The sequence below is a fragment of the Macaca thibetana genome, chromosome 12 (assembly GCF_024542745.1).
Source record: "Macaca thibetana thibetana isolate TM-01 chromosome 12, ASM2454274v1, whole genome shotgun sequence".
Lineage (NCBI taxonomy): Eukaryota > Metazoa > Chordata > Mammalia > Primates > Cercopithecidae > Macaca > Macaca thibetana.
Window position 1 is genome coordinate 113,216,254 of NC_065589.1, and position 11,838 is coordinate 113,228,091.

Sequence of the window (11,838 nt, forward strand, 5' to 3'; positions counted from 1 at the left end):
CTTTAAAATAATAATTGGTCCTAACAAGCGCCAGGGAAAGGCAACCTCCCACTAAACGGAAACACCTGAAACTGATTGTCAGCAGCTTCCCAATCATATTAGTATGTCAGGAGCTGGGTTAGTGGGCTCAAGCATGCGCACTGAGAGGCAAAATGGTGGTGGTTAACTGGTATATGATCTTCAAGGGACATTTGGCTGTCAAGGGAAGAACGCCTCAAGGAAGCATGCATACAACTCCAGTAAACACTGCACATGCAGCCCCTCCGAAACTTTGGCAGGCCACTGCGCGTGCAGACAGCCCACCCCAAGTGAAGACTCGGGAGACATAACGCAAGACCCGGTGAGTACACCAACATATAAAACCCAAAGTCAAAATGTCAAACAGTGCCCTTGAGCTCTCGAGTTGCCCACTTGGCCCTCTTCCAAGGGTACTTTACTTTCTCTCCTTTCTTCTCTAAAGCCTTTTGCTAAAGTTTCACTGCTGCTCTAAAAACTTGGCGTTGGTCCTTCCTTCTGCCTTCTGCCTCCTCAGTGGAATTCTTCCTATGGAGGAGGCAAGAACTGAGGTTGCTGCAGGTCCATACGGATTCACTGCCAGTAACACAGACTCACTTTTCCTCCCAGAAGACCCCAAACATCGACTCCACTCTGTTCCTGAGCGTGAGTACACTCTTCCCTGGTTGGCATTTTCTGTTTTCACCTGCGTGCTTCGTCATTGACGCATTTTCCAGTGCAGGCAAGCAGTTTTGAAATGTGATTGCTGTGCTAGCAGTCCCAATTGGTAGGCTTTATTTGCTCTAACACAATTTATGATGCCTTGATTATCTCCGTATGGCCTAAATTGCTAGGCACACCATTAATTCTCCTGATTGATGGAGTGTGTAAGGCATATACCAATGAGAAAAGAAAAGGCCTGACAAGGAAACACAGGTAACACAGCCTCCCAATTCATATGCACTTTTAATGGGTGTAATTCTCATTGCACTCCAACTCTATGCCTTAGGACATCATGTGTGACTTTTAATGATCTGTATAGTGTAATTGGATTTCAAGCCCTTGGGAAGAACAAATTTTAAATTCCCTTGCTCAGAAAAAGGAAAAATTTTTACATCAAGGTTGGCTTAAATCATGAAATAACACAAAGATAATTTATGCCTACTATGTACCAGGTACTCTGCTGGATGGCACAGCATTAGGATTCTTGTTTTAACACTTAATCTAATTAGTAAGTCTATACATATGAATGGATATTTCAGTACAAATTTTACAGCTAAATGAGTCATCAGTTACTGAAAAATATCGGCATGGTCAATTTTTTTTCATTGAGTCATTTTTATTTTTTTCTTCTTTTTACTTTTTTTTTTTTTTTTTTTTTTTTTTTTGAGACAGAGTTTCACTCTTGTCGCCTAGGCTGGAGTGCAGTGACAAGATCTGGGCTCACTGCAACCACCACCTCCTGGGTTCAAGTGATTCTCCTGCCTCAACCTCCCGAGTAGCTAGGATTACAGGCACACACCACCACACCCAGTTAATTTTTGTATTTTTAGTAGAGATGGGGTTTCTCCATGTTAATGAGGCTGGTCTTGAACTCCTGACCTTCGGGTGATCTGCCTGCCTTGGCCTCCCAAAGTTTTGGGATTATAGGCATGAACCACTGCGCCTAGCCCATTGAGTCATTTTTAATGGTCTCCTAGTTGAGTGCACGATTCTCTCGTGCCCACCTCACCTTGAAAAAATATTTCATAATGAATCTACTTTTAAAAATTTAAGTGAAAAGGGCTCCATAGCCTACTTTTATACCGAATGTGGTTGGTCTATATGTGGTTGCCCATTCCAGTCTCAATTTCAAGCACATTTGTAGTAAAGCCCTGCCATTTTCTGATAATTATTTCTTAGTCCAAATTGCCTCTGGCATAAGGGCATTGACAAAAAAAGGTTTAGTTTAGTTTTGTTTTGTTATTTTGTGGTGTGTGGGCATTATTTTAAGTAAATTTGTCAAGGGTAGAAGAAAAGAATTTACATCTCATAGAAAAGCAAATATTTCCAGAGAGTGAAAAATTTTCCAAAAGTCAAATGGCTACTTGCCCTCACCCACCCACTGCCTTCCAATCTCAGTTGTGTCTGTACCTGGCTTGGACCCAGAACCAACATTTACCTTTGTGCTTTATTGACCTTCTTTCAGTGCTTTTCTCATTCTCCAAAACCAAGAAATCATATAATTTGGAAGCTTTTCTTTTGTTCTTAGGTTGACAGATAATAGTAAAAGGAGTAAAGAGGTTTGATATTTGGAATCATGCTTTTAACTTCATCTGGACTCTATACTCCATATTTAAACATTTTCTTTAACTGTTACCCACTTTTCTATCAAATTCTAATATATATTTCTTAACAATTTCCAATTATCTTCAATTCCTGAACCCCCCTACCTTATTCTATTTCATTGAATATAATTTGTCATTCGTATATGCTCTTTTTATTGTGTAGAATTTATATTATGCCCTACTCAGTTTAGAAATTGCTGTGATAAAATACGTTGATAATGATGAGAGCTAACATCAACTAGTTGCTTGATTTGTACCAAGTCCTAAGATATGCTCATTAACACACTTATTTTTAACCTTAAACCAGTAACTAGTTAAGTATGATCACTCTCCCAACTTTTACATGAGAAAACTGTAAGCTTAGAAAATTTAAATAAGTTATTAAAGTTCAGTGGATTAGTCAAAGTAAGACATACTAGTTAGGGCAACAAAGGGAAAAGAAAACAAATTTCAGTATGTTAAGAAAATAAAGCTTTATTTCTCACTCCCATGAAGTCACATATGGGCAGGTAAAAGCTATTATTCTGTATGCCATCTGGAGCATGTGGCCTCCGTGCTGTAACCTCAAGGGCAGAGAAGGTTGAAGGAGACACACAAAGCCAGCTTTCAATTGTCATCTCTCTGAAGTGACACACATCACATCTGTTTGTAGTCTATTATTAAGGACAGCTCTGAGTCGCAGTCTAACAGCACAAGGGTTGGAAAATGCATGGGAACAAATGGAGAATTTAGTGAGCACTAGCTGTCACTGTCACAGTCCACCATCTGGATATCAAAAATTTTACTTGTTCCTTCAATTTCTCTACACATTACACACAATCAACTCCACCCCAAGAAACATAACTCCAAACCCTTCCAGCTCAAAGCCCTGGATTTCTGGGTGATGTTAAGTACACCTTACATTTAATTTATATACAACTCCTTTTTGTCTGAAAAACTTTGAACTTTAACATAATCTGTTTTCTGTTCTTCATTCTCCTAATAACAGTAGAATAGGGATGAAATAACCAAAATACATCATTCTATTTGGAAAGGAAAAGAATAAGTAAGTCTGCCTTAGGAAGCAACACAGTTTCCCTAGCACACCTCTTACTTAAAAACAGATGGCAGCTGATAGTTTGAATGTTTGTCCGCTCCAAACCTCATGTTGAAGTGTAACCCCCAATGTTGGAGATGTGCCTATTTGGGATGTTTGGGTCATGGGGTTTGGGTCATGGGGATGGATCCTGTATGAACAGCTTGCTTTCATCCCATGGTAATGAGTTATTTCTCCCTCTTGTAGTTTGTACAAGAGCTGGTTGTTTAAAAGAATCTAGTATATCCCCCCATCTCTCTTGCTGTCACTGACCATGTGATGTTCCAGCTCCCCCTTTGCCTTCTGCCGTGGTTGTATGCTTCCTTCCAGAAGCCATGCAGATACTGGTGCCACGCTGGTATAGCCTGCAGAACTGTGAGCCAAAATAAACCTCTTTTTCTCATGAATTGCTCAGTCTCAGGTATTCCTTTACAGTAAGGCAAAATGGACTAATACAGGAGTCCAACTATTTTCTTAACACTTAAGCAGTGAAGTTCAATTTTGCATATATTTAGTGCTGGGAAATTAGTAAGTTTCTTATTTATTTAACTTTCAAACTGGTCTAAAGCTACTCATTACATTCAAATTTCTTTTAGATCATTGTCTTACTGCATTTTCTGTTGCTATGACTCAACACCTGAGATTGAGTAACTTATAAATAAAAGAAATTTATTTATTATGTTTATGCAGGCTATAAAGTCTAATATCTAGGACTTGGCACCTGGTCAGCTTCTGGTGATTGCCTTGTGTTCCCTCACATGACGAAAGGCATCACAGAGTGAGACAGGTGCACTGAGAGCCAAACTGGCACTTACAACAAATTTACTCTCATGATAGCTAACCCATTCACATGATAACCCATTAATCCACTAACCAATTAATCTATGAATGAATTACCTCATTCACGAGGAAACAGCCCTCATATCCCAATCACTTCTTAAAGGCCCCACTTCTTCCTACAGTTACATTGGGAAATAAGTTTCAACATGAGTTTCAGAGGACACAAATATTGAAACCATAGCACTCATTACTTAAGAATCTGCACTATCTTTTGAGGGATAGGATATGAGTGACTCTTTCCTTATCCCTCACTAAATTGTCAGCTAATTTAAGACTGCAGCCTAAAAAGGAAAGTTCACACAAATAATCTGATCTTTACATTGATCTCTTACTCCAAGAAATAGTTTTACTAGTCCTGTGTGGTCTGAAACTTATTTAATCCTGTTACTTTCTATTTATAGTTAATAACTGTGACTTTCTGAACCCTGAAGAGACCCAGATATATAGACTCTTTATTTAACATTTTCTTAAATTCATTTTCTAATGAGATACAATTAACATACCATACAATTCACCTTTTTAAGGTGTACATTTCAGTGATTTTTAGTATTTTCACAAAGTTGTATAAAAACTTCCACGATTTTCACAGCCTCCAAAAAAAAACCCTATATCCTATTACAGTCACTTTCCATGTCTCCTTTCCCCGGCTTCTGACAATCACTCATGTATCTTTTTCTATTAATTTGTCTATTCTGTATATTTAATATAAATGGAATCATGTAATAATTGACCTCTTTCATTTAGCTTAATGCTTTGAAGATTGATCCATGCTTGAGTATACATCAAGACTTCAATACTAACATTCTTCTTATGACTAAGAAAGTATACGTGTATGTATGTATATACAGTGTATGTATATACCACATTTTTAAATTTCATACATCAGTTGGTAGATATTTGGGTTTCTGTCTCTTATTATTATGAATAGTGCTTCAATGAACATTTGTTTGTGGTTTTTGTGTGTATATGTTTACAAATGTCCTGGCTATGTACCCAAGTGGGGAGCTACTTGGTCATAGGGCAACTCTATGTTTCACTTTTTAGGAACTTCAAAACTGTTTTCCAGAGTGACTGCCCTAATTTACATTACCAGTAGCAATGTATGAGGGTTACAATCTCTCCATATCTGGTCAACATTTGTTATTTTCCACGTTTCTTTTATTGTAGCCATCCTAGTTAGTGGGTGTTAAGTATCTTATTGTGGTTTTAATTTACATTTCCCTAGTGACTAAATATATTAAGCATCTTTGTATATGATTACTGGTCATTTATATATCTTCAGAGAAATGTCTAATGAAAATCTTTGCCCATTTTTATTTTATTTTATTTTTTTTGCTTGGCACCTTGCTTTTCTATTGATACTAAATTTTACATGCATATGGAGTACATGTGATATTTTGACGCATGCATACAATGTATAATGATCAAATCAGGGTACTTAGGATATCCATCAGCTCAAACATTTATAATTGCTTTGAGAACAGGTCGAATCTTCTAGCTATTTTGAAAAATGAAATAAATTATTAACTATAGTCACTCTACTGTGCTATCAAATAGTAGAATTCATTCCTTCTAGCTAACTCTATATTTCTATCATTAATCAACCTTTCTTTATCCCTCCCCCACAATTCCCAGTCTTTAGTAACCATCATTCTACTCTCTGCCTCCATGCAATAACTTGTTTAGCCCCCACGTATGATCAAGAACATGTGATATTTTTCCTTCTGTGCCTGGCTTATTTAACTTTAACATAAAAACCTCTAGTTCCACTCATGTTGCTGCAAATCACAGGATTGTATTCCTCTTTAATGGCTGAATAGTATCCCATTGTGTATATATGCCACATTTTCTATATCTGTTGATCTGTTGATAGACATTTCAGGGTTTTTTGTTTGTTTGTTTATTTGTTTGTTTTTTGAGACGGAGTCTTGCTCTGTTGCCCAGGTTGGAGTGCAGTGGCGTCATCTCGGCTCACTGCAAGCTCTGCCTCCCGGGTTCACGCCATTCTGCCTCAGCCTCTTGAGTAGCTGGGACTACAGGTGCCCGCCACCACGCGTGGCTAATTTTTTGTATTTTTAGTAGAGACAGGGTTTCGCCATGTTAGCCAAGATGGTATCAATCTCCTGACCTTGTGATCCGCCCGCCTCGGCCTCCCAAAGTGCTGGGATTACACCGCGCCCGGCCTCAGTTGATTTTATATCTTGGCTATTATGAGCAGTGTTGTAGTTATAAACATGGTGGACCAGGTATCCCTTTGGTGTACTGATTGCCTTTCCTTTGAATAAATACCCCGTAATGGGATTGCTAGATTATATAGCCGTGTTATTTTTAGTTTTTTGCAAAGTCTCCACACTCTTTAAAAAATTTCTATGAATAGCGTTCCTTTTTAATAACAGCCTTTCTAACTGGGGCGAGATACTATCCCACTGTGGTTTTCATGTCCAGTTCTCTGATGATTATGATGCTGAGTATTTTTCATATACCTGTTCGTGTTTTGTATTTCTTCTTCTGAAAAAAGCCTATGTAGCTCATTTGCCAATTTTGAAATTAGATTATTTGGTTCTTTTTTTTCTTTTCTGTTGAGTTGTTTTGAGTTCCTTGTACATTCTGGATATGAGTACCTTGTTGAATGAATAGTTTGTAAATACTTTCTCCCATTCTATAAGTTGTCTCTTCATTCTGCTGATTGATTTCCTTTGCTGTGCAGAAGCTCTTTAGTTTAATGTAATTTTATTGGTCTATGTTTTGTTTTTGTTGCCTGTGCTTTTGAAGACTTAGCTTTAAATTCTATGCCTAGACTAATTTTCTGAAGCACTTCTCCTTGTTTTTTTTTTTTCAATAGTTTTATAGTTTCAGGTCTTACATTTAAGTTTCTAATGAATTTTGAGTTGATTTTTATATATGGTGGAAGATTGGGTTCTAGTGTCACTCTTCTGCATATGAATTTTCCATTTTCTCAGAACCACTTATTTCAGAAAATGTTATTTTCTCAACATGTGTTCTTGGTGCCTTTGTCAAATATTAGTTGACTGAATATATGACTAAAATACGTGGATTTGTTTCTGGATTTTCTGTTTTGCTCTATTAGTCTATGTATCTGTTTTTATGCCAATACTATGCTGTTTTGGTTACTATGGTAGTATGTTTTAAAGTCAGATAGTGTGATGCCTTCAACTTTGCTTTTTTTTGCTTAGTATTGCTTTGGCTATTTGGGCTGTTTTGTGTTTTCATACTAACTTTACAATTTTTTTTCTATTTATATGAAGAATGTCATTGGTATTTTATAGAGATTGCATTGAATCTATATGTTTCTTTGGGTAGTATGGCTATTTTAACAATATTAGTTATTCCAGTCCATGAGCAAGAGTCATCTTTGCATTTGTTTATTGTTTTCTTCAATTTCTTTCCCCACTGTTTTATAGTTTTTGTTTGTTTGTTTCAAGATGGAATCTTGCTCTGTCATCCAGGCTAGAGTGCAGTGGTCGATCTCACCTCACTGCAGCCTTCGCCTCCTGGGTTTATTCTCCTGCCTCAGGCTCCTGAGTAGCTGGGACTACAGGCACGTGCCACTATGCCCAGCTAATTTGTGTATTTTTAGTAGAGATGGGGCTTCACCATGTTGGCCAGGCTGGTCTCAAACTCCTGACTTTAAGTAGTCTGCCCACCTTGGCCTCCCAAAGTACTGGGATTATAGGAATGAGCCACCGCACCTAGGCTTATACTTTTCATTATAGATGTATTTTACCCTTTTGATTAAATGTATTAATAGGTATTTTACTTTTTTTGTTTGCAGCTTTTGTGAATAACGTAGATTTCTTGATTTCTTTTTTAGCTAGTTTTTTTTGATGTATAGGAATGCTATTAATTTTAAAGGTTGATTTTGTATCATATAACTTTGCTGAATTTACCAATTTTATTTATTTTTTTTTTTTTTGGTGGAGACTTTAGCTTTCTCTAACTATAAAATAATGTCTTTGGCAAAGATGGACAATTTGACTTCCTTTTTCCCAATTTGGATGCCTTCTATTTCTTTCTCTTGCCATATTGGTCTGGCTAGGACTTTTGCTCTAATATTAAATAAATGTAGTGAAAGTGAACATCCTTGTTTTGTTCCAACTCAGGAAAAGCTTTTTGCACTTCCACATTCAGCATGATGTTAGCTGTGGGTTTCATATATGGCTTTTATTATTTTGAGGTATGTTCCTTTTATGTCTAACAGAATAATGTTAACCCTGCTGAACGATTTAGGAAAATTTCCACTATCATTAATTTTTTAAAATAGTTTGAGATTTGGTATTAAGTCTCCTTTAGAAGTTTAGTAGATTAATCAGTAAAGCCATTTGGTCCTGGGTTTTGCTTTTTAGGGAGAATTTATTATTGATCTAATCTTATTTCTCATTATTAGTCTGTTCAACTTTTCTACTTCTTCTTTGTTCGATCTTGGTGGATTGTATGTGTCCAGTAATTTATCCCTTTCCTTTAATTTTTAAAAATTTGTTAGCTTATACTGTTTATTATAGTCTCTAATAGTCCTTTGTATTTCTGTGGGTTAAGTTGCAATGTCATCTTTTTCTTCTCTGATTTTGAATCCTCTCTCTTTTTCTTCACTAGTCTAGCTAATGAGTTATCGATGTTTTTAGTTTTTCATTTTTATTTTCTTTTATTTTTTAAGCTTTGGGGTACATGTACAGGATGTACAAATGTGTTACATAGGTAAATATATGCCATGGTGGTTTGCTGTACCTATCAACCTATCACCTAGGTATTAAGACCTGCATGCATTAGCTCTTTTTCCTAATGCCCTAAAAGCCAACTTTTCATTTTGTTGATTCTGTGTATTTTTGTTTCTAATTTCTTTAGTTCTGCTCTAATCTTTATTATTTATTTTCTTCTATTAATTTTGGGTTTGGATTGCTCTTGCTTTTCTAGTTCCTTATGGAGCATTAATAGGTTATTTAAAATCTTTCTACTTTTCAGATGTAGTTGTTCATTGCTATAATAGTTTTTCTATTAGCACTACTTTTGCTGTATCCCATAAATGTTGGTATGCTGCGTTTTCATTTTTATTTGTTTTAAGGATTTTTTTTATTTTCTTATTTTTTCATTAATTTGATGGTTATTCAATTTTAATTTATTTGTATAGTTTCCAACTTTTTAATTTATTTGTATGGTTTCCAATTTTTTATTGTAATTTATTTCTAGTTTTATTTCATTGTGATCTAAGAAAATACTTAAATCTATTTTTAAAAATGTGTTGAGAATTGTATTGTGGACTAACTTTTGGTCTGCAACATCCAGGAGAATGTTCCATGTGCTGATGAGAAGAATGAATATTCTTCAGCTGTTGCATAAAATGTTCTCTTAATGTTTGTTTAGTCCCTTTGGTCTATCGTGCAGATTTAGTACTATGTTTCTTTGTTGATTTCCTGTATAGATTCTCTGTCTAATGCTGAAAGTCGGGTATTGAATTTCTCAGGTATTATTACGTTAGGGTCTATTTTTCTATTTAGCTCTGCTAATTTAGATATATGTAACTCAGTACTCTGTTATTGGGTGCATAGATATTTATAATTGTTACATCTTCTTGGTGTATTGGTCTGTTCATCATTGTATAATGATTTTCTCTTTTTATTATTTTTGACTTAATATCTTATTTTTTCTTTCTGATATAAACACAGGTACTCCTGTAGCCTTTTGGCTTCTTTTTACATGAAATCTTTTTTCCATCCTTATAGTGTGGATGTGTCTTTATCAGTGAAGTAAGTTTGCTGCAGGCAGCATATAATTGGATTTATATATTTAATCCATTCAATTTGTCTGTATATTTTAACTGGGGAACTTAAACCACTTACATTCAACATTGTTATTGATAGGGGAAGACTTACTCCTGTCACCTTTTAAATTGTTGCCCAGTTGGTTACATACCCTTATTTCCTCTTCTATTATTTACCTTTATATATTTTTAAATTTTTTAAATTTTTATTTTTAATTATACTTTAAGTTCTAGGGTACATGTGTGCAAAGTTCGGGTTTGTTACATATGTATACATGTGCCATGTTGGTGAGCTGTACCCATAAACTCATCATTTACGTTATGTATATCTCCTAATGCTACCCCTCCAGGCCCCAGTGTGTAATGTTCCCCACCCTGTGTCCAAGTGCTCCCATTGTTCAGTTCCCACCTATGAGTGAGAACATGCGGTGTTTGGTTTTCTGTTCTGGCAATAGTTTGCTAAGAATGATGGTTTCCAGCTGCATCCATGTTCCTACAAAGGACACAAACTCATCCTTTTTGATGGCTGCATAGTATTCCATGGTGTGTATGTGCCACATTTTCTTAATCCAGTCTGTCATTGATGGACATTTGGGTTGGTTCCAAGTTTTTGCTATTGTGAATAGTGCCACAATAAACATACATGTGCATGTGTCTTTATAGCAGCATGATTTATAATCCTTTGGGTACATCCCCAGTAATGGGATGGCTGGGTCGAATGGTATTTCTAGTTCTAGATCCTTGAGGAATCGCCACACTGTTTTCCACAATGGTTGAACTAGTTTACAGTCCCACCAACAATGTAAAAGTGTTCCTATTTCTCCACATCCTCTCTAGCACCTGTTGTTTCCTGACTTTTTAATGATTATCATTCTAACTGGTGTGAGATGAGATCTCATTGTGGTTTTGATTTGCATTTCTCTGATGGCCAGTGATGATGAACATTTTTTCATGTGTCTGTTGGCTGCATAAATGTCTTCTTATGAGAAGTATCTGTTCATATCCTTTGCCCACTTTTTGATGGGGTTGTCTGATTGTTTTCTTGTAAATTTGTTTGAGTTCTTTGTAGGTTCTGGATATTAGCCCTTTGTCAGATGAGTAGATTGTAAAAATTTTCTCCCATTCTGTAGGTGCTCTGTTCACTCTGATCGTAGTTTCCTTTGCTGTGCAGAATCTTTTTAGTTTAATTAGATCCCATTTGTCAGTGTTGGCTTTTGTTGCCATTGCTTTTGGTGTTTTAGACATGAAGTCCCTGCCCATGCCTATGTCCTGAACAGTATTGCCTAGGTTTTCTTCTAGGGTTTTTATGGTTTTAGGTCTAACATTTAAGTCTCTAATCCACCTTGAATTAATATTTGTGTAAGGTGTAAGGAAGGGATCCAGTTACAACTTTCTACTTATGGCTAGCCAGTTTTCCCAGTACCATTTATTAAATAGGGAATCCTTTCCCCATTTCTTGTTTTTGTCAGGTTTGTCAAAGATCAGATGGCTGTAGATGTGTGGTATTATTTCTGAGGACTCTGTTCTGTTCCATTGGTCTATATCTCTGTTTTGGTACCAGTACCATGCTGTTTTGGTTACCGTAGGCTTGTAGTAGAGTTTGAAGTCAGGTAGCGTGATGCCTCCAGCTTTGTTCTTTTGACTTAGGACTGTCTTGGCAATACGGGCTCTTTTATGGTTCCATATGAACTTCAAAGTAGTTTTTTCCAATTTTGTGTAGAAAGTCATTGGTAGCTTAATGGGGAGGGCATTGAATGTATAAATTACCTTGGACAGTATGGCCATTTTCACGATATTGATTCTTCCTATCCATGAGCATGGAATGTTCT